This window comes from Lissotriton vulgaris, chromosome 9 (genome assembly GCF_964263255.1).
Source record: "Lissotriton vulgaris chromosome 9, aLisVul1.2, whole genome shotgun sequence".
Lineage (NCBI taxonomy): Eukaryota > Metazoa > Chordata > Amphibia > Caudata > Salamandridae > Lissotriton > Lissotriton vulgaris.
Genome location: NC_141697.1, coordinates 1112606463 through 1112631455, shown reverse-complemented (window position 1 = coordinate 1112631455; position 24993 = coordinate 1112606463).

Genomic DNA, 24993 nt, shown 5'->3' with positions numbered 1-24993 from the left:
TTCGGCAATCCAAGGGGTGGATGAGCATAACCTCATCATGCCATTGTTTGAGGTCCACATGATCCTTTCAATAAAATGTTCTTTGTTTTAAAATACATCCACTTCCTTCCAGTCCTTCAATTTGTAATACTAGTCTGCGTTCTCACGCTTTCACAACACGGACATCCATTTTGTTGGCACTCAGTTGGCTTTTCAGGGCACACTGTCCTTGAACTACTCCACTCGAGCACAAGCAGCTCATACTTGCAGCTTTTTTTCATATTATGCGCATGCGTAATGCATCTCAATCTCGGAGTCTCAAAAGCGTCCATCTTTGCACTAGGCCTCACAGGCCAGAACGGGAACTATTATAGAAACAAACACAATTAAATGTTAATTATTGAATTATAACCCCTCTGTTTACCTCCCCCCTTTCTAAGGTATCTCTGTTAGTTATTACCTAGCAAATAAAGCAACATATAAGCACCTTTATACTCACTTGTTTTCATATTTTTGCCACAAATACATAAACAGAAAGCACATTCATGTCACTTTTGGTCAATTTATAACGTATGCATTAGTTTTAGACATAACAAAATCACTGTTAGTCGATTATGTTTGCGACATAAGCATGTTCGTTTTCCCACGTGTACTTGCGTGTGTGCATTCTATTCTACGTTGATTAATTTTCAAAACCACACGATTAATTAATATTATTGTTATGAGGAAGTAACTTCACGAGGGGTGTACAAAATTTTGTTTTTCCACCTCGCTCCATCATTCCGGGGTAGAGGGCAATAACCTCACTGCCCTACTAATGTCTGTGCTAAGGGTAGTGGCGTGCACGTTGTGGGTTGAGGTGGATTCAGCTGTGTTTTGTGTCCCGACTCTTGAGTTGTCAAGTTCGTGGTCGGACTCACAGTCTGAAGAGTCTGATAGTGCAGGGTTGAGTTTAGTGGTGTGCGTCTGTTCACTGCTTGATTCTTCCGTATGTGGTGTGATGTCCCCGTTCACTTGGGGTGGTCTGTACACCGAAAGGGCAGAGAAGTGCCACACTCTTCCATCGCTCAAACCAGCAGAATTACAATACACCTCATTAACAGTAAGGGGCGGGGAGTACTTATCCTGCCCCTTCCCTATGTGCCCTCTCCTCTTCACCTTTACCATGTCTCCCACCGACAGCTGCACAGGTTTGCAGTTGTGTTTAACATCGTACCGAGTTTTGACATTGTGCTGCACATGTTCCACTTCTTTCCTGACTTGTTCAGCAGACCAGTGCACTCTTTTAGCTGCTAATGTCCACCCCACGTTATCTTTGGTGAGGGGTGTCCTACCACGCATGAGCGCAAATGGACTGTGGCCTGTGGAGTCACATGGTGTGATTCTGTAGGCCCACAAAGTCTTAAGGATCTCTCTTTTCCAACTTAGCCTATTTCTGTTTGCTAGCTGTATGATACCCTTGAGGACCCTGTTGAAACGTTCCACTGCGCCATTACCTGACAGGTGGTACACTGATGTGGTTTTGTGCTCTATTTGATTTCTGGAAACATATGCCTTGAAGGCATCTGATATGAACTGTGGCCCATTGTCGCTAACAATTATTTTGGTTAAGCCTTCCTGTATGAACACGCCGTCTAAGAACTCTCCCACAGTTTTTGAATCTGCTCTGGTGGTAAATTTGAGTTCAGGCCACTTTGTAAAATGGTCTATGACGACAATTATGTACCAATGTTCTCCAAGTTCCTGTATAGGTCCCATTATGTCTACCCCCACTCTTTCCCAAGGCATTACGGGGTAATTGATGGGGTGAAGGGGTGGTCTAAGGGTCTCCTGCCTCTTGTCTGATTGTAGGCACATTCCGCATTCTCTGACCATCCTTTCAACTTCAATACTTACACCTGGCCACCAGTAGTTTTCCTTCACTCTGTTCTTACATTTTACTATGCCCAAGTGTCCTTCGTGGCACAGATGTAAACTTTTCTGTGTAAGAGTGATAGGAGGGAATTACTCTCCCACCTCTCAGAAGTAACCCATTCTCGTGGAACAGTTCATCTCTTACTTCATAAAAATGTCTCTGAGTCTGTTTGTCCATCCTTCTGTTAGCATTTTGATTACATGACGTATGTCAATGTCCTTTTCTTGTTCAGTTAACCACTCCTTCTTTGAAATTCCCTGGAAGCATTCCTCTAGAGTGGCTATGCAACACTCCTCAATTTCATTTGATGCTTCCGTTTCTGCAGTTTCCACTGGCATTCTGCTCAGATAGTCCGCTACAACGTTTTTTTACCCCTGGAACGTAGTGGATTTCATAGTTGTAATCGAAGAGGCGCATGGATAAACCTGCTAACCTGGGCGATGCATTGTACAGGCCTTTCGTTGTGAACACCAACAGCAACCCACGCAGAATGCAAAGATTGACTTCGGAGCAGACCAACAAGGTCTGAGGGACTCACCCTTTGGAGGGGAGTCAGGGCACGTCTGGAGCAACCAGGGAAGCCCAAGAAACAAAAGAGTTACCTTTGTGGGGACCCACTAGTCGACGGACCAGGGATCGCAAAGCAGCCTCGAGAAGAAATGCTAGAAGCGGGCCCACGGAGCACTCAGGGATTGTAGGCCCACAATCTTAGGTGCAAACGGTGCTCAGGGCTTGGACTACAAGTAGCCCAATGCACAACTTCGGCAAAGCTCGGGAAGTAGGTGCACTTGCAAATATGCATGGTGTCCATAAACTCCGGTCCCACGTCTCTCGTGATGGCTGCGGGTTTCAGCTTTGCTGTTATTTCGTGTCGGCCACAGAGATGTCTGGAAGTCCGTGTCCTGTGTCGCAAAACCTTCGGGTTCCGGCGGGAGCCTTGGAAATGCAGACCGGCAAGATGCTTATTTGGTGCCTGTTGAACAGGGGAGTCACTCCTTGACCCCAAGGAAGATACTTCCGTCTTCTAGTCGAAATAGGATGTCGAAGTTCCAAGATATATGTTGCAGAGTTTCATCCAGGATAATTTAAAGTCCTAGGGACTGGGTTCCTATACTTATACTAAGTTTAGGGGTTAGAGTAGACTAACTCTAAGCTCCCACCTTTGGGAGGACCTGGGGAGGGGGTGGTTACACCCCATCCCCTTTGTCCAGTTTCGCGCCAGAGCTGGGGCTGAGTGCCCCAGCAACCGGTTTGAACTGGGGGTATGCACAGGGACACCTTGTGTGCCCCAGGCACTGTCTGAATGCACCCACCCTGCCCCAATACACTAAAGCCTGTCTGGGGAGGTGGTTACACCTCCCTGGGGAGGAAACCTATTGTCCAGGCCTCCCCTGCCGAAGTTTCGTCCAGCAGCAGGAGGTCAGACCCGTGTCTGTGGCAGCAGCATCCATTTTGTGATGCTGGGGCACTTTGAAACTATTACCGGTTAAATAAAGGTGTACATGTCTTCTCCCTCTAGAAGAGTGGAATTCTACCCCGGGGGTGGGGGGGGGGGCAGGATTCCAAAGTGTTTGACACCAAACACAACATGTTTTGATGCAGCCATTCCAAAGTTAGCATTTACAGCTAGGTTATAATGCACTTAAGAGTATATGGTATGGCTGTATCACTGAACAGCTACAGAGAAGTGATACCGAAAGCTACAGAGGGGCTCAGCTCCTGCTTGGGCACTCTCTCACACAAAACCAAGCACTCTGCCTTCAGGATTGTCAAGCCTGCCATAGGAGTGACTTATAGGTTTATATGTGTCTGTATTTAAAGGTAGATATAGTTAGCCTACATCTTAGTAAGAGGTGCAAGCACCATGTTGCCCAGGCTGCAATAGCAGACATGTGGTGCCATTTTGGAAGGCTTCCCAGAGGTGGCATAATACATGCTTCAGCGCCTGGTAGGCCTCTGGGGTACCTATGCCTATTGGTACCTAAGGTACTATATACTAGGGACTCACAAGGGTAACCCAGAAACCAATCTGGAGTGTACCTAATGTACATGCAATCAGTTTAGAGAGGAAGCAGCTAGGCTGGGGTCCTGGTTAGCAGGGCCCCAGCCAGACTAAAATCGATAAACCAGCGAAACACAGCAAAAGTGGGGGTAACCATAGTAAGCAGATCCTACTCTCTAGTGAGAGTGAGTCAGTCAGTCTGTCAGAGAGGCTGTCGGTGAGAGAGAATGAGTGAGAGAGTGGGAGAGTCAGTCAGTGAGAGTGGGAGAGTCAGTCAGTGAGAGTGGGAGAGTCTGTCAGTGAGAGTGATCGAGTCAGTGTGAGTGAGTCACTGACATTGAGAGAGTCAGTGTGAATGAGAGAGTCAGTGAGAGTCTGTGAGAGTGTCGGTGAGAGAGTGAGAGTCTGTGAGAGTGTCAGTGAGAGTGAGTCAGCCATTAATGCAAGGCATTTGCAGTTAGGGTGAGTAGTCTAAAGCTCAACTTCATTTTGACAATAGTTCGAATATAAAACCTGTAGATGTTTGCAGAGTTTAAAAGCAATATGCATCCAGGATGGGGCAAGAGGAGGTCGACATTATGGAACACATGGGTTGGGAGGGAGAGAGAGAGTGAAAGGGAAAGAGTGAGAAAGAAAGAGAGGGGGGGGAGAGAGAGAGAACGAGAGGGGGGGGGAGAGAGAAAGAAAGAGAGAGTGGGAGAGACAAAGCGAGAGGAGAGAGAGAGAGGCAAGAGAGAGAGCCAGGGAGTGTTGCGTGCGTGCGTGCGCATGCAGTCTGCTCTTTTTGGGAGCACATACTCGTGCTTGTGGCATGCCCCTGCGTGTTCCAGCTAGGTGGATGCCGCCACAAGCACGAGTATGTGCTTCCAAAAAGAGCAGAGCGACGGCTAAAGGTCTCCTATACAGCGCATGCGTGCTGCAAGACCTAAAAAATAGGGCCCATGCCATGGGTTTCTTCCATGGTAGTGACTAGTAAGACAAACAGCCAAAGGCCATTAGACTATTGATCAACATGAGATTACCCAACGCAGCAAGTCACAGGGAACGAATGACACAGTACACCCACTCTTGACAGCATATTCTCAGACCTAGATGGGGCAAAGTGATTTTCTAAGCTGTACTTGAATGCTGGATGCCATCAACTCATGCTGGACAAAGAGAGTTGGTGCATAATGACAACCTCCGCCTCTCCATCTATATTGAGGTGAGGTTATAGAAAATAACTAAGCTTTGTAGTCTCATTAACTGTCTTCCAAAATTAAAGACTCTGAACAGGCAGATAGGCATCATAAATCTGAGTGACCACATTCCCATTCATGCACAGTCACTAGCAGAGTACAGCAAAAGGTTACATGACACTCCTACACCTCCAAGAAGCAGGCCTGACCATACACAGGGACAAATATGAATGAAGAAAAACAATAGTTGTTTGGGTCCGTATACTTCAAGAAAGGTTTTAGCATCGACACAAAAAAAGTTAAGACATCAGACATGAACCAGTGCCAAAAAAAGCCACAGATGTCAGTCATTTTTTAGATGAAATAAACAACTGCACTCTTGTCATAGCCTGTCCGCAAGCTCACCAAGTTGATGACAGCATGGGCCTGGCAACAATAATTTGAAAATGTGTTCAAGAACATCAGAGAGGTAATTCTGAAATACAGAGTAATGCCCTTTTTAGGTCTCGCGCCTAGCGTTCTATTCTATTCTATTCTATTCTATAGTTTTGGTAGAGCGCAAACAGCTGCCCCAGCAATGAGGCGTCCCGGCGCTAAGAACCAAGACCCTGGCCTGAGCGGGAAAGGATGGAAGGGAATTACGGGAGAGGGAATAGGTAAGTTTTTATTGCTTTCCGGAACGCCGGTAGGCTTTCTATGGAGCGAATGTATTGCGGCAGATCGTTCCAAAGTTTGGCTCCAAGAAACCTGAAGGAGCGGCCGCCCATGCGGCAGAGTTTTATGCGTGGGACGCATAGGAGGTTTTGGTTGGAAGATCGCATGTTACGTGACGGCGCATAGGGGGTGAGGAGTGGTCGAAGCAGTGGGGGGGTATCAAGTTTGATGATTTTGGAGGTCATGATGAGGGTCTTGAATTTGATTCTGGAGTCGACGGGTAGCCAGTGTAGTTTTTGGATGGTCACTCTGGCTGAACATCTGCGGGGGAGGCCGACTAGAGTTCTAGCCGCAGAGTTTTGCACGCGTTGAAGTCGTGCTACCTCACTTTTGTTGGCGCCAAGAAGGAGTACATTGGCGTAGTCAAGACGCGAGAGGATGGCGTTGCACTGCGTAGCAGTGCTTCGCGCAGCGCGAGGCATTTTGTAATTGAAAAGCGGGGTTTCAGCAGTCACTTTGGACTGTGAAACGCTCGTACGTGTGCTTTTTTTGTATGCTGTTACCCCATTGGCCGTTGCGTGCGTCTTATTGTAAAAGACTGCACGCAATTGGCCCAAAGCACGCTCATAGCTCCTCCCATGGCCTATTGGTATCTATTAGGCGCACCAAGCGCGTAATCGACACCAATAGGCCGTGGGAGGAGCGCCACTTGTTCTTTAAATGTTTACTCCCCTTACTTTTCTGCTCGCCTCCGCAGCACCGCACACCTCCCCCTCTGCCCTCCCCCGAGGAGTGCTGTGAAAGAGTCTGCCTCAGCAAGGGAAGACAGTCTCGCTGCACGGGAACCCTCTGCTGCATTGCGTGCCAGGAAGGCCCCGCTCTCCAGCAGCAGGCTCACGAGGCAGGGCTGCGTTCATTCAGCTGCGGGTGCGCGTGCTTCTTCTTCTTAAAGCCCCTTTGAGTCCTGCCTGTCTGTAAAGTGATTGATTCCCCGCGCCTCCGGAGGACCGGGCTGCTGGCCACGCTGCTGACTGTCCTGCTAGGTAGGACAAGGTGAGCGACTCTTAAGACTTAGTCTCAGTGCTTACTTTGAAGAAAAAAATCACAAGTGCAGGTTTCTTAGGAGCGCTATGTTGGTGCTGTCGAATGGTTAGATAACACGTTAGCTGTGTCTTTTCTTCCACTTCCCTAAGTCTCCTCTGTTTATCTCACTTTTACACGTTTCTCTTGGTTTCTGCTTTCAACATTGGTCACTGTGTTCATATCTTTTTTTAGTCCCCTTTTGTCTCCCTTTTCTTTTTTGGTTGTTTTTGTTTTGGTACAGAGAGATTAGATACTTTGCCCAGAATCACTGATGTGGAGCGCACACCGAGGCTAGAACTGGGTTCCTTAGCTTTAAAATCGCCATCTTTGGCTGTAAGGCCATGATATCTCCCTTCGGTCTTTTAAGATATGTAAATTTGGATACCACGGAAAAAAAGTAAGACCCTATTGAAAAAAGTTTACATTTGAAGAGTTTTCATTTTATATTTTTAACTACGGTTTATTTAGCCTGTATTTGACTGGAAGGTATTAGAGTGCTTTATGTGAGCACCAGTGATGTTACACGACATATTTACTTTTGGTTTGGCACAGGGAGATTAAGTGCTTTGCCTAGAATCACCGATGTCGAGCCGACGTCGAGGCTTGAACTGGATCCCTTAGCTTTAAAGTCGGGACCTTTGGCCGTAAGGCGAGATTCTCTTCTTTCGGTATTTTAAAGTAATGAAAAGTTTGATTTTATGGACAAATAAGTAAGGCCATGTTGCAAAAAGTTTACATGTAAAGACATTTTCCTTTTTTTTTTATAAATCAGTAATTTTTGGGGGGGCGACGTGCAGCTGTTAACAATAATTCCCATCGCAATTGTATTTTTGGGCGACGTGAAACAAATAAAAATACCAAATACCAATTGCAACTACATGTCGAGTTGTGCACTTTCTTTTCCAGGCTAAACTTTTTTTCCAGCAAATCAAAACTTAATGTAACTCACACCATCGAAGACTTCTTGTCTCGGCTACTCTTATCTCTTTAAACAAAAAAGTCTGTAAATTACCTTCACAATGGCCTTCTTGCCCACCTAACACCACTATGAACCAAAACAAGCATTTGCAATGCAATAGGTCTCACATTATTAAAGTTTGAGCTATTGGCATTGCTAAAGAATGCAAAACTAATAGCTCAAACTTTAATAATGCGCGACCTATTGCATTGCAAATGCTTGTTTGATATGTGAGCAAAAATGGAAGTGGTTGTAGATGTCAGTCCTGTTGGGGGTTGGGGCTTTTCTCTTCCAGGAACATGACAAAGAACGCAGGAAAATCTACTTTAAAATCCCCAAACTGGATCTTATCAACCGTTTGCATTTCACCTCATCAATGTCCCCCATACACTCAGTAACTCTAGTTAATCCAGGATAGTGAAGAACCGGGTTTTAGAACCCAGCGGCGCCAGGGAAAACGCCCGATGTCTTCAGATTCCCCTGCCTCGGCAAACAGTGACACGGGACACTTCTTGATGACGTCAAAGACCAAAGTTTATTGGCTGCAACCAGGAAAGAGGTCTACGAAGCACAACACGGGTGGTTCGCTAGAGACTGCACAAATTCAAGGAACGGAGCATGGTCTTTTATGCCAAAAATCCCATTCCTGGCTAGCATCGATTACATACAAACTGACCAATGGAAACATGACATTTCAAAAGTAGCGCATGACGACAATCCCACTTTCCGTTGTCCAGCCCACCAGAAATGACCAAGCAAATTCCAACTTTCCTGTTTGATCAGGCCGGACAAACCCCTCATAAAGACCTCAACCCAAATCAATAATTAAGCCATAAAGGAAGGAACAGAAACAGATGAGAAACAAGATAGAAGGGTGTGTGCGTGAACCATAAACTCAGCAATGTCCTGCTCTTTGATCTTTATCTGACCAGCTGCTTCACAAGGAACTGGCTCAGCGAGGTCAGCCTCGGGCAAGGGAGTCAGTTCGGCCAGGTCACACAAGAGTCAGCTAAGGTGTGCGTGTCCCAAGGACTCATTCCGCCATAGTCATCGGCCTATGTGAGGGCAACCACACAAAATGGCTGCCGCACACAAAATGGAACCCGAGGGTTCAAACTAAATCCCTGAATACGTAGTGTTCTCATTGATTGATTATGACGAAAACCCTCGTACACACCGCACTCGTGATTTGCGGTCCGCTGATACCAAAATCGTCTATATCCGACGACCTTTATTGCACGGGTTCAGAATCTACGAACCATGGACCCTCAAACTACGGAACTACAGACCCTCCTTTTGCCCTTACATAGGCAATAAACCCAAACCAATGTCAGTCTAAGTCCAGGTCTATATTCATCAGATCATAGATATGTTGCTGTAGCATCATCCTAGTACTTAGTACCTCTCTCTGGACAGGTCTCCTCGCACACGAAGTAGCACAGAGGCCACATATAGCAGGAGCACACTGTACACAGAGACAGAACAGGAAAAGGATAGCTAAGATCATCCCAATGACCATCAGAATCTTCCATCCCCACGTGTATATCAATCCCCAAAACCATCCCATCAACGACCAATCTCCCTTGTCTATATGTACAGACTCGGAGATCTTATGTAGTTTGGAAAAGGCCTGGAAGACTGTCGGAGCGTTGTCTGGAATGAAAACACAACAGCACGATTGAATCAGTTTACACACTCCACCTCTATCTGTAAGTATGACATCAAGAGCAACTCTATTCTGAAGTGTCATAAGTCGATCCGACTGGAGCTCAGCAGTCAAGTTACTAAGTTTCGACTATGGTGGACTCAACCACTCTCGTCAACTGGCGAATGTTCCTGCTGTTAGCCATCAGTCCCCAGAACAGCAGAAAACCCTTAAAGAAATCTCCCAACTCTTACCCTGTGGTATCTTCCTTACTGAAGACACCTCTAGCAACTCTCGTCTTATGGTAATCTGCCGCAGCTGTAAAAGTGGGAGGCAGCAGGAAAGAAACAAACATGTGCCAGAGAAATTAGGGGGCAACCATGTATACGCTTTGTCGTAGCAGATGAAATAGGTACCCTTAGCTGCTAGAAACGCTGGGGAAGTCTGAGACACAAATACATAAGTCTCAGTGCAGACACTCTTCCCTAACTGAGCTCTCGGATTCTTGCCATTACCTTGCAGACAATAGCGACCCTGATGGGGCACTATCCAAATTGGTGGAGAACTTTTCGCTCGCTGGTTAACACTCAGACTAACTCCATATCCAGTAATGTTCCAACCAATGTATGGTTGTCTCTCATCTCTCGGAATAGTCTCATACAAACTAGTCCCTTTAACCATGTCAACTATACCCTTGGCCAGAGCACTATTCTTCGGATTATCTTTCGCAGAACGTTGGGGATAGACACTAGAGCATAAATGAACATCGTTCTATATGCCCAAATAGAACCATTAAGGCTGAAAGGCAAAACCAGGTACGGAATACCTTTATCGGTCGTATGGGGCATTAAACCACAAATCCAACAATTTGTTGTGTTCATAACTAGCTGGTGTTGGTGCAAAAGTTGAATAAAGGAATTGTTAGCAAATTCCAATCGTCTGACTATTTCATGTTCGGGCAGAGGGTGAAAAGAATGAGAAGAAATAGTAGGAGGAGGGATAGGTTGCGTAGTGAGCATGCACGTCACTTGAAAAGAGAATGTCACATAACCAATTAAAAATATCATTAAGCTAAGCAACATGAATAAACACAATATTAAAAATCGTTTTCGAGTCATCAGTTTGCAAATTTTGCTCTTAAAGCTTATTGTCTCAACAGGTTTCTCCATCTCGAAAAACTCCATCCTCACTAATATGCTGCTCGCGGTGGTAGGGTGTTCTATGCTAAGGAATGCCTCTGTCAGCCCAGGTCAACTCCCTTAGGCCAACCAGAACCGTCGACCTAGTGTCTCAGGCTTGCACTCCAAAGACTTCGGCAACCGCGACCCTACAGCTGAACCCGGATGGCGGCTCGAAAAACAAAAATCAAAGTAGTTCCTCGTAGGAGAGTTAACCTGCAAACAAAAAATCATAAAAAGAACTTTATTCTTTTATTAGTCCAGCGACTCTCGGTCGCAAATTATAACGGTCTTTGCCAGGCAATGTCTGTTCACGGAATAAAAGTTCAGGCTCAACAGTGTTCAAACAGTTCAATGGAGGCACAGCTTCTTGAAGAAGATCGTCACTTTCTTTCTCCATGTTCGTTCCAATCAAACGGGCATCGCTGAATGGCAGAAAACGAGGCACGGTCTCAGTCTCAGAGTCAGGAAGTCCCTTCTGGACCCACCAGTCGTACAGCAGAGGCAAAGGAGCCCTTTTGCAATGTACGCCGTGGATCCAGTGCTTTTTACCGTGCACTCGTACTGCAGAACGGGTAGACAACAAAACCAGGTAGGGGCCTGTCCAGCTGGGCTGCTCGTTCTTGCTCCGCTGAAAGTTCTTTATCAGAACCCAGCTTCCAGGTTCGATAGCATGCCCTGGATCTTCAGAAGGCTGTGGTAAGGAGTCATGAACCTGTTGATGCAAAACACGCAATTTAGCCGTCAATTCGTACAGGTAGTCAAGCAACACAGGATGTTCTATCTCACTGAATTTTGTCGGTCTTGGCACACCCCAAATGTTCCTCGGGCGGCCAAACACGATCTCATACGGACTCAAACCCATTCGCGAATGCACAGTCATTCTAGTGGACAAAAGGGCTAGAGGCAAGGCATCTGGCCATTGTAAACCAGAGCTCGCTTGAATTTTGGCCAATATCAATTTGAGGGTGCCATTATAGCACTCGACTAAACCAGCTGATTGGGGATGATTTGCAGCGTGGAATTTCTGCCTAATCCCTCACATACTCTCTTCATCACTTGACCCACAAATTCACTCCCATTGTCACTCCAGATCATTCTCGGCAATCCAAAGCTAGGGAAGAATTCCTTAATAAGGGCTTTCGCTGTGGACAAGGCAGTATTGTCCTTCAAAGCGTAGGCTTCCACCCATCTAGAAAAAGAGCAAACAACCACTAACACATATTTCAAGGTTGTTGCACCTCTCCATGTGGGTGAAATCTAGCTGCAAAGCCTCAAACGGATACGTTGGAGGAGCAAAATGACCAGCTGGAGTTGGAATTCCCTTACCAGGATTATGCATCAAACACACCATGCAATTCTTAACCAGATTCTCTGCACACTTAGGAGTTCCAGCATTCTGCCAAACCGGGGCCAACAACTTGCAAATCCCTTTCACGCTATGTGCCATTCCATGAGCCATTGTAACCCCTGGAAGCACATACGCATCAGGTAACAACCATCTTTGATGCTCTGACAAATCAATCCAACAACCATTCGAATCCAATCTACCCTTACTCTCTCTCCATTCATTCAACTCTTTCTCTGTAGCTTCAGCTTGGATGGATTTCACACTCTCAATTTTATCTTCACGCATGCTTCTATCTGGAACCCATCTCGCCGGACCTGCAACATACATTCGGCTCATCACATTTCTCGCAGTTTCTTTCACGACTTCATCTGCAAACGCATTACCACGACCAACATCATCCGTAACTTTCTTATGGGCACTGGATTTCACAATCGCTACTTGCAATGGCAAAGTAAGTGATTCAAGGAGTTCATTCACCAACTGACCATGCTGGATCTTCGTCCCATGCGAAGTCAGTAACCCACGCTCTCTCCACAAACGTCCAAAACTATGAGCCACACCAAACGCATACTGGCTGCCAGTGTACACAGTCACTCGTTTACCTTTCGCCAACACACACGCTCTCGTTAATGCAATCAACTCTGCTGCTTGCGCTGAATTATGTGGGATACGTGCAGCTTCAACAATCGTATGCAAAGTCGTAACAGCATATGCCGCAGTCGTATCACCATTCGGAAGATTGAAGCACAAACCCACAAAGTACCATCACACTCTGTAAGAGGAGTATCCCTAAGGTCTATCCTCCCTTTAGTTTCTTCCTCAGTTCTAAGGAAACAATCATGTTGATCGGCATTATCTGTCTCAGCTGAAATCGGCAACAACGTGGCTGGATTCAACGTGTTGCATCTCTTAATATGCACATGACTCGCGAACAAGGTCAATTCGTAACCCGACAACCGAGCACTAGTTAAGTGCTGTGTCTTGGTACGATTCAACAAGGTATCAATTGCATGTGGAACCATCACAATCAGTGTATTGTCCATTACCAAACCAGCAGACTGTCAAATTGAAACAGCCGCTGCCGCTGTAGCTCTCAAGCAACTCGGCAATGCTTTAGCTACCGGATCCAAAGTCGACGAAAAATAAGAACATGGACACTGCTTATCGCCAAATTGTTGAGTCAGAACTGACAATGCACATCCCTCTCTCTCGTGGACATACAATGTAAAAGGCTTGCTGTAGTCGGGGGTACCCAACACAGGAGCCGAACACAACGCATTGCGTAATTCTGAAAAGCTCTTCTGACATTCGTCAGTCCAAGGAATAGAATTTGGAGTATCCTTAACTGTAAGAGCTATCAAAGGTTTCGCTAACAACGAAAAATTAGGGATCCACTGTCTACAGTACGATGTAATACCCAAGAACGCACGTACTTCTCTCTGTGTCGTAGGCACACTCGTTTTCGCAATCGCTTGAATTCTTTCTGGGGTCAGTTTCCATCCCTTCTTCGATAAGAGGTGACCTAAGAAAGTAACTTCTTGTCGACAATATTGCAACTTCGAAAGAGAAACTTTATGATGGAAATCAGACAAGTGGCGTAACAATGACAAAGTAGCCTCTCTACAAATCTCTTCATTGTCAGCAGCGACTAACAGATCGTCAACATATTGAATAAGAGCAGCACCATCAGGTAAAACCAGCAAGTCAAGTTGTGTTTTCAAAGCTTGGCTATAGATCGATGGACTCTCACAATAGCCTTGAGGAGCGCGCTTAAAGCGGAAACTTCGGCCTCCTAAAGAGAAGCCAAAGATATCTCTACTTTCTACGGCAATCGGGATGCTGAAGAAAGCATTCTTCAAGTCAATCACTGAAAACCACGTGGCTGTAGCCGAGATCAAAGTCAACAAAGCGGTGATATCAGGCACAACAGGAAATTGCGGAACAACGATCTTGTTCACTTCGCGAAGATCGATCACAAACCTATATACAGGAGGCTGTGAAGAATCAGTTCTCTTCAGAACAGGCAAAACCGGACTATTGCACACATTACCTCTTGTTTCCTCAATCACACCTTTCTCAATCAGATCATAGATGATCGCCAAAAGTGCTCGTTCACCATCACTCAAAATACGGTACTGTGGAATACGTGGCAATCTGGCATTCACTTTCAATGTCACAACATATGGCGGAATCTCTAAAAGACCTACATCGTTCGGACCAGTGGCCCAAAGGGAATCAGGGAGAGAAGACAATTCAGGTGGAAGTCGATCTTTAGATATATACATCGGAGAGATCACTCTCTTACCCAACGTAAGATGTACTCCTGACGGAGAACAATATAGCATCGCATACAATCTATTTAACAAGTCAAATCCCAACAAGTTCTCACCACAACCAGTCGTCAGAATGAGGAGTGCTTCGAATTCACAAGGTCCAACAGAAATAGACAACGGACTAGAAATCGGATTCGTAACCGGGGCGCCAGAAAAACCTACTGAAACATTTTTTAAGCCAGACAAAGGTGCGCCAGGGAGTTTAGAGTGCATAATAGAACTCTTCGCAGCACCAGTATCCAACAGAAAAGGCTCTGACACACCTGATGCAACCACTTCAACATAAAGTCCACTCTGATCTACTGGAACTGAAACAACTCCCTCTCTTTGTCTATGGCTGTCCTAGCAATCATTACCATCCACTTCCTCACCTTCAACATAGTAATCGTCCGCATAGTACTGTGCCGTCCTACCAGACGCACCATTCTGCTGATCGAAGCTATTCATAGAATTCTGTGGAGGCAAAGAACGCGTATTCAGACCACGACCTCTACCTCTAGGCGCTTGTTGAGCACCTCGACCTCTCACACCAGAAGCACCATTTGTGCGCTGTAACAGAACAGGACAACTACTCTTGAAATGACCCTCTTCTTTGCAATACGCACACTGATTAGGGCCTACGGGAAAACGTGGTTGAGAAGACTCGTACCTTTGCAAGGTTCTCTGATATTGCTGATTCTGCTGATAATCGCGCTGATTATTACGGGGCAGATAGGCTTGTTGTAGAAGAACTTTAGTCTTCAATTCCTTAGTCTTCTTATCCGCTTACTCTATCTCATCCTTGTTCCTATTTTCATAGTACTGGGCAGTAGCTAAAATCTGTGCTGAAGTGGAAACAGCCCAAGCACTCTGAGAATCCTTCAACCTATTGCACAATTCGGGAAGCTAATTATGAACGAATTTATCGACGAACGATCTCTGACCACCTTCGGTACTCATGTCCTGACCACTGTGGTCTACAAAGATCTCTTCGAACCGCGTGAAAAAGTCGGACACAGTTTCGTCTTTCTTCTGCTTGCACGCAGACAACTTGTCCCAATTAACACGCACTTCAGGCATTAGAGTCTTCATATAAGTAATAATTCTACCAGGAAGGTCAACAATCAAATCCTCAGGCTTAGCGCCACCTACTTGTCTATTATCTGCATCTCTAAGATTATTCCATGTATCACCTAGTTCCAGCGCATGATCCGTATGACAAATCTTACCCCAAATAAGCTGTGGAACAACATTCCCAAACAACATGTCTATGTCTGCTAGATTCATGATACATGAACCTGCGGTCTGAGTTAGCTCCTTATAAAACCCTGTCGGATTTTTACGGGGATCAGGCAAAGTCTGCTTAAGAGCTAAGACTTCAGCACGTTTCCAAGGAACATGTACCCAAACACGCTGAAAGTGTGGCGGAATAGCTGAATTAGCAGTGGCATCACCAGGCCTCCAAACTGGAGGAACCTCACGCATCGGATATTGACGTGCCTTTCTCCTAACCAACGAATCAGGATCAAACAGTCGCTGAGAAGGAGACTCACTCCTTAATGACAACAACGTCGCAACTGCCTTCTCAATCTCGAGACCCACAACGGTCCCTTTCCCAAACTCAGAACGTATACGATACATCTCAGGCGGAGTCTGTCCTACTTCACTATCTTCCCATTGTTCACGAAGGAAAGAACACCATGTCAAAAACGTACCTCTGCTTTGGTGCTTCCCATTGATGGAAAACATCCATAACACCCTCAAGATCATACTGCGTAGGATACGTAATCCACTTACGTGCCATGTGATCCAACACTCTCCGTTCATCAATATTAGGCAATTGACTACGAGATTGTCTACGCTCGACAACAGGAGACATACCCAATGAACCTAACAAAGGAGAAAAGATACTAGCAACTGCATCAGTCATTCTCTGTTGAGCAGAAGGAGAAGGTGATAAAAGAAGAGGAGACGAAGCAGAGACCAAAGATGAAACAGGAGGAGTATACAAGACAGGCATAGGAGTAGCAGACAAAGGAGGTAGCAAAGTCGGCGGCCCTTGAGAAGGCTGCGCCAAAGCAATAGGAGCCAACGGAATAGGAGCTGGCTGTTGAGGAATCACAGGTGGCAAAGCAACCGGAGGTTGCGCAACTACAACTGGTGGCGGTGGTGCCGTAGCATTCTGTGCATAAGGGGGTGGCGAACTCAAAAGATGCGACATTAAAGGATCTTTCGTAAGATCTTTCTTCTCATCTTGTTGTTGAGGTGGCAAAGCTGGGTAGCACTTATCTACCGCTAATTTACGGACCCTAAGCATCTGTTCGCTCTCTTGTTCTTCCTCATTATCCTTAAACTGCATAGCAGCTTGCACCATTGACATACCTCGTTCTCGTTTATTTTTCTTCGCTAACTTAATTTCTTTCTGTTTGGCTTCCTTTCGCCATAAGCGGAAAGAGTCAAACATCGCCGGCTGGGGCTTTCTTCTTGAACAGTTTAACTTCGAGATTGTCTAAAATCTCTGTTTCAAAGCTACAGTAACGGGGCCACTGTAGGACACCGTCCTTTCTAGTATACTTTACCCATATGCCATTATACGCGATGGGGCCCACTCCATGTTTTACGTAGAGCTCATAGGTCAGAGTTCCAATCGGAGGAACCAGACATGAATCCTCCAATCGGGAATCCCTAGTACAACCAAAACCAAATATCTTTCCAAGTCTGCTAAGACCAGGCATCTTCGCTCACTAGCCTAGCTTCAAACTTCAAGGGAAATCTTAAAACGATAGTCTCGTGAATACACGAGTCCCTCGGCTTTGGGGCATGCAGGTACCAAACTAAGGACTGGGAGACGCTCCACTCATACTTAACTGAAATGTCGATGGCGTCACCAGAAGACCCGTCTATCGTCTCGCTCTACAAATCTTACAATGGCTCCAAGACAGGGCGACAGTCAGGGCAGCCGTCGGAAAGCGGGGAACCTCGCAGCAAAGACTTTCGGACCACAACGACATACAGGGGTCGATGAAATGGCAGGCCTTCCTCCAGAATTTCCACACGAAGCTCCTCTCGATCTTCGGGCTTGGACCGGTACCGCTGAAGTCGCCCGACGTTGGGCGCCGACTGAAGAACCGGGTTTTAGAACCCAGCGGCACCAGGGAAAACGCCCGATGTCTTCGGATTCCCCTGCCTCGGCAAACAGAGACACGGGACACTTCTTGATGACGTCAAAGACCAAAGTTTATTGGCTGCAACCAGGAACAGAGGTCTACGAAGCACAACACGGGTGGTTCGCTAGAGACTGCACAAATTCAAGGAGCGGAGCATGGTCTTTTATGCCAAAAATCACATTCCTGGCTAGCATCGATTACATACAAACTGACCAATGGAAACATGACATTTCAAAAGTAGCGCATGACGGCAATCCCACTTTCCGTTGTCCAGCCCACCAGAAATAACCAAGCAAATTCCAACTTTCCTGTTCGATCAGGCCGGACAAACCCATCATAAAGACCTCAACCCAAATCAATAATTAAGCCATAAAGGAAGGAACAGAAACAGATGAGAAACAAGATAGAAGGGTGTGTGCGTGTACCATAAACTCAGCAATGTCCTGCTCTTTGATCTTTATCTGACCAGCTGCTTAGCAAGGAACTGGCTCAGCGAGGTCAGCCTCGGGCAAGGGAGTCAGTTCGGCCAGGTCACACAAGAGTCAGCTAAGGTGCACGTGTCCCAAGGACTCGTTCGGCCATAGTCACCGGCCTATGTCAGGGCAACCACACAAAATGGCTGCCGCACACAAAATGGAACCCGAGGGTTCAAACGAAATCCCTGAATACGTAGTATTCTCATTGATCGATTATGACGAAAACACTCGTACACCGCACTCATGATTTGCGGTCCGCTGATACCAAAATCGTCTATATCCGACTACCTTTATTGCACGGGTTCAGAATCTACGAACCACGGAACCTCAAACTACGGAACTACATTAGAAATGTTAGAATTAAAGGAAGGATTTTAGGGGAGGAGGGGGGGATGATGCCCCTAAAGGTCAGTGACCTTACACAAGACTACACATGCTTCACCTGGACTTTGATAGTTGATGCAACACATCCAAAAATATCATACTGCCATAGGATGTATGTCAGTACTACGCGATCTTTCAGATCGCGGTACTTGACAACGCGGTTTCTACAACGCAAGTCGTTACGACGACTTGCGTTGGAGGGCGCGGATTGAGGATTATTATAATTTTATATTCCAACACCAGCCCACGTAACAGTAGGGAAGGTGTTGGAATATAAAATTACAATATTCCTTAACCAACAGCGCCATCCAGCGCAAGTTGTAGTAACAACTTGCGTTGTAATGGCCGCGTGGTGAAGGTAGTGCGGTGTAAACACCGCGTTGTAAACGATGTTCCCCCCGCCATATGACTCCTAGGACACTGATACTGACAGCCTTTCTTGAGATGGGCTGTGGTCCCGATGCATGGAAGCATGCAATTATTCAGCTTTTACTGAAAAAAAGAGTTCTTGGACCATGATAACCCAGAAAACGACAGGCCTATTTCCTTGCTTCCGGGGATAGCAAAACCATAGGGAAACTTTTAAATAGCTTTCTATGAAATTTTCTGGAAACCAGTAATTTGTTACATCACACACAAATGGGCTTTTTGCCAATGCTGTGGTATGGACACTGCTTTTCTGTTGGGCACTGGGGACCTAAAATGACTCCAGACCACTGAGGGTCCACTGCGCTCATTCTTCTTGATTTGAGGGCAGCTTTCGAAACTGTCTAACTCACAGCCTTGAGTGAAAGGTTGGAAGCAATAGGAATCTCATGAACAGCGTTAAAATAGCTAACGTCATTTCTGGCTAATAGGAGTTTTCAAGTGAGTGAAGGGCCCTTTTTGACCAAAACATATAAGCTGGAATGTGGAGTACCACTGGGCTAATCTCTGAGCCCTATGCTTTTTAACATATATGTTTGCCCTCTTTCTGACATTGTCTGTTCCTATGGCTTCACAATAGGTATAGGATGCAGACGACACGCATATTGTCATCTCGTTGTCACCTGACAGAAATTCCACCTCTAAGAAGCTTAAATCATGCACTGGACAGGTGGTAGGCTGGATGGCGGCGGCAAGCCGTTTAAAGTTGAACAGTGACAAAACTGAGGTGTTGGTAGTGAGCAATCACCCCCTGCTTTGCGACCAACCCAGTTAGCCCCCTTGTTTGGTTGACCCGCCCATTCCAAAACATGAAGTTAAGAGCCTTTGTGTCATGCTAGACAAGGATCTGACCATGATTTTCCAGGCTAAGAAGGTGTCAGGCACATGCTTTGGGCTGCTAATATCCCTTATGAAAACACATGGCTTCCTTTAGAGTGTCAGTGGACAGTGGTCCAAGGCCTAATCCTCTCACGCCTGTACTATGTCATTTCCTTGTATATCACAAGCATATGTGATAAAAAAAACTACAGGTTATTCAAAACGCAGCAGCACGAGCATTACTAAGCGTGCAGAAAAGGAATTTCACACGTACAGCACTTGCAGAACTTTATTGCCTGCGGATTTAAAAAATAATTAAATTCAAATCCCTATGCATTGCCCATAGGTTAAAATACTCCCCAGGCACACATATTCTTCAGCATCTTATTACTGCACATACAGCCACCAGAGCACTGAGATCAAATAACCTCGCTCTTCTTGATGTCCCCAGAATCAAGAGAGCAAAAGGAGGGGGTAGCTCATTCACTTACCTTTCCGCCAAATTGGGGAATACTCTCCCTGCTCAATTCAGGTCAAACAACAGTCTGTTAAGTTTTAGGAAGCAGCCGAAAACTCACTTCTTTACATAACTTCAGATAACACTCTTCAGTTAACTGTATCGTAGTTGGCTCCTCATATCAGCACGGGAGGCCAGTTCTTGGGTGGCTGTTGTGCTCTAAAAGATTACTTAAGATAACATACCAGCCACAACTTAGGTCAGCGGTCTCAACAATCCAACCAATTGAACATTATATGGAAATTACATGATTTTGAGTCAGACATTTGATTACACCCTCAAACCTATTTTAAACAATGCCAATCCTTGGCACCAACCAAAACAGTGGAAATGGCTATCATACTGAGCTTGTAACATGCATTTGTGGAGCATTAAGCCAAGCCAGAGAATGTGGGGAGATGGGTGGCAGTAGACCAAGAGTCGGAGATAAAAATGCTGCCAAACCAGGGACAAGAGACATTTCTGTGACAGTCTACACAAGAAATAGTTCAATTATCCCTGAACCTCGTATTAAATGGGAGGGGATGGGAGACTGGTAAGGAGTTCCACCTAAGATGGCTCACAGCAAAGATTTGGTTGTGAGGTGCTTGAGCTCTCAGTGAAAGTAAGAACCTGGCTCAGGGACCACCATAAACCATTGATGAGTGACTACTCCCACTTCCAGTCGCATCCCAAACATATGCATAGGCAGATTATTTATTGCTAGAAAAGTGCCTACTGCACCCGGTGGAACACCTAGTTTGGAGCAGAGGCAGCTGCTCCCGGGCAGTAGTAGTGGGGCGGGAAGAGAAGGGGATTACAAAAAAAAGAACAAAAAAAATTAAAAAGATCACTTATCTGCCAGTCGGTTGTCACTTCTCCTCCGTCCTCTCCGTCCCCAGTGTGAACCAGAAGCACACAGGCTCCCCATAGTGAATCATGATGCTGCTGTCACCATGACAGCGGTGTCATGATTGGTCTGAGCGCCGTGGTTCGGCACTCAGAGAGGGACTAGGAGGCTGTGCATGTTCTCCACCCAGGCTTTGCTTAACAGCCCGGTGGAAAATATGCTAAGTGCGAAAGACTGTTTGGCCGGCCCAAAACAAGCCGGCCAAACCGTCATGCGCACTTAGAAAGTGCCACAACCACTCCTCCCCCTGCTCTGTGAGCAGCCTAGCCCGGCCCCGCCGAACTTCCTCAGCACGGAAAAATAAAACGATAACTGCGTGTTAATATCATTTTATTTTTCCTTATTTGCAGTGCTGAAACCCAGTGGTTTGGAGCCACTAGGCTCCATCTGTTCATGACCCAATAACGTTTTCTTTTGAGTGGCAGCTGGAAACAGATGCCATAGTAAGGGTAATTGGCGCCTGAATCATTCTCTTTTAAAAGACCCAGTAGAGATGCATGCAATCAGGGGAAAAGATTAGATTATACTTTAACAGCATAGGTGAGACGATTAAAGAACTATGGGATGCCTTCAAGGCGGTAATCAGAAGCATGTTTATGCAGGAAGCAGCCTGACATAAATGTATGACAGCACAGGCGCCAGAGATTCTGACTAACTAACATAAAAAGCTGAAAGGAAAACAAAGCAAATCCCTCCCAGGCAACCCGGAGAAAGCTAATAACGGCAAGGAGACCGCACTGTGTTCTAGAAAATGGCAGAGTTAATAACACATTAGCCTGACCATTGGCCCGTTTCCATAAAGGGGGAAACAAAACAGACACACTCCTGGCAAACCCAGGCATTCTAGTCAAGCCCACAGGAATACCTGAGAGATCAGAGATGAGAATGGGAAGGTTTAGACTGATGACGGAAAGCTACAGGTGTTGCGCACCTAGTTATAGATACACAGCTGGACCCCACAATCCTATAGTGAGTCACCTATCTAGAGCTAATAACCCTCTGTAAGCTATCTGATTGGGATGTAGGGCAATAAATAGTTAACAATTAGGTAAGACTCTGGGCCCAGGTGGTTTCATCCCTGCTTTCTTTGAACAATTTGCTTCCCAGTTGCTCGTAATGACGACCTAGATCTTTAATAACTTTAATCATGGACTGGGTTACTCGTACCATGGAGGAAGCCAAGCCAAACAAAGACATTACTCAAAGCATATTATTGCCCAATCATCCAAGCTTTTCACAAAAATTCTTTTTATTTTCGCATATCTATAAAAGACTTATTTAACCGTTAAATACGAACTCACACATATGCATTCCCCTTTTCATACTCCTGTCTTGTATTTTTTTTTATGTTTACTGTTCTTTAACTATTTCTACACACCATAGCAAAGTTCCCAATCTTGCCATATCTGTTATATTTGTTGTTATATGCTGGGCAATTAATCAAATTAGCTGTATAGAAATGGGAACCACGTCTAACAATTTCTTAGTTTAGTACCTGTAGGAGGGTGGATACCGGACTATGGTTACCCCAGATTTTTTTGCCTAGTGTTTAGCTGGTTTTCGACTTAGTTGGCCTGGGACCTTGCTAATCAGGGCCCCAGGCTATCTGCTCTCTCTGTACAATGGACTCCATGAACCCTAGGTGCATAACCAATCTGGTACTGGACACCTTATCAGCCCCTGTACAGTGCACTATAGGTGCCCAGGGCATAGGTGCATCCAAGGCCTACCAGGGGCTGCAGCATATCTTTTGCCACCCCTGGCTGGTCCTTAAATTGACACAACTGGCTGATCACTCAGCTGGGGCAAGGTCGTGTAATCACCCCTTGCTTAGATATAGTATACCTATATCTACACTTAAAACTGGACACATATATACCTACAAGTCACTCCTATGGCAGGCCTTAACAATCCTGGAGGCAGAGTGCTTGGTTTTATGTGAAATGGTGCTCTAGCATGAGCCGAGCCTGTCTGCAGCGGTCGGGACCAACTCCCTTAGCTGTTCCGGGATATTGCCATACCATATACTCTTAAGTGCGTTATAATCCATCGCGGTTATGTGCTAACTTTGGTTTGGCTTTATCAAAACATGTTGTGTAAGGTGTCATACGATTTAGAATACTACCCCCTCGCCAGTCCTGGCGACGGGGGTAGCATTCCACCCTTCTAGAGGGAGAAGACATGTTACTTTGCTAAAAAGCGGTTGATCTTTAAAAGAGCCTCAGCATCACGAAATGGACGCTTCTGCCACAGACACAAGTCTGGCCTCCTACTGCTGACCGAAACTTGGCAGGGGAGGCCTGGACAAAGAGTTTCCTGTCACAGGGAGGTGTCACACCACCCCAGACAGGAGATAGTGGATTGTAGCAGGGAGGTTTGAATGAAACCAGACACTGCCTGGGGAGCACAAAGCTTCCCCTTGCATAATCCAGTCAAACCGGTTCTGGGGCTCTCCAGCCCCAGTCCTGGCGCGAAACTGGACAAAGGGAAAGGGGTGTAACCACCCCTCTCCCTGGTCCCACCCATAGGGACCTTACAGGTGATCCAGCCCACTAGTTTGGAATAAAGGTGGGAGCAGCGCCAATGCACATCAGATTATCCTGAACGAAACTTTGATACAGAACTCTGGACCCTTCGACATCCCACTCGACGTGGAAGACTGAAGAATCTCCCTTGTGGTCAAGGAGTGACCACCCTGTGCAAACAGGCACCATCCAGCGCTTCCCCGTTTGCTTTTTTGCAGTTCCCGCCGGAACTCGAGCGACAGAGATCGACTAAACCAGCTTCTCTCGACTCCCAGCAGCCCGATCCACAGTCCCAGCGAATCTGAGACCCGTGGAGGCGTCGTGGAGCGTGAAGCCGGCCATCTTGGAAAAACTACGAAGTGCTGACCGTGCAGCTTCCGAGGCCCCCTCGAAGCTGTGCATTGGTGTTTGAGAGGCCCCAGCCCGAGCAGCTTTTGCACCGAAGCTCACCCCGCCACACTCACCGAGTACTGCGTGGGGCCCTTCTGCACTTTTCTGCTCGACGCGCTGGTCCGGTCGCTTGCCCGTTGGCTAGTGGCCCCATAACCGACGAACCTTGAAATCTAACTTGTGAGTCTGGTTGCTCCAGACTTGCCCTCGCTCCCCTGAAAAGGAGCACCCGCTCTGACCTTCCTGGTCCGAGTAAGAAGCGAGCTTCGAATCCTGCGTGGGTTGCGCTTGCCAAGGTTTGTTTGCTCCAATCCGGAAGCCGACACCGCCGACAGCGAGAGCCTGCGTGGGACAGCTCGTGATCCACTCCTGGACATCCTCAGTGCCCCAGAGTCCACGTGGCAGCGGAGACAAGCTTCACAACAACCACCTGATTGCGCCTGACATTGCCTGGTTCCTTCCTGGTTACACCCTGGGCACTGCTGAGTGACCCAGACTCTGTCCCCTCTGCTTTCAGGTACTCTTCATCTTTGATCCACCCTTGGATCGCACCGGACACTTCTCTTCTGGCCGCCTGCAGCATCATCATCTACAGGCTCCATAGATCTACACGACGAAAGCCGACACAACTTTGCACCTGTGCACCCGCTTCCTGTGGGTGAGGTAACACTTGAACGCCAGTGCTCCTGTATTGGTATACACCTCTAGTGTCTAGGTCTAAAGTTGACATTGACTTTGCATTGGTGCATGTGTGTGCTTTCAGCGCTGCACCAGAGTCCCGCGGGCTTTTCCTGACTTTAGCATTGCTAGTCCCGATTGGTCCCAGCGATTCCCCAGGCCCTAGGCCTGACCACTGTTCAATTAGTGATACTTATACCACTTTTTTAGTATATGGTTTGCGTGGCCCCTGGGCCTCATCCATAATTGTGCAACTTTTATATGTTTAACTGTGCTTTTGTTTAAACGCTTGTGCCTCTGCACTCAAAGAGTACAGAGGATTATTCTAGTAATAAATACATATATTTTTATAATATATAACTTGTGTGGTGTCCTTTCATTTGATATTACAGGATTGTGATTGGTAAAACAGCTGGCTTCACATGCCTTCTTGAGTTAAGCCTTTAAGGCTGCTTAGTCCATGCTAC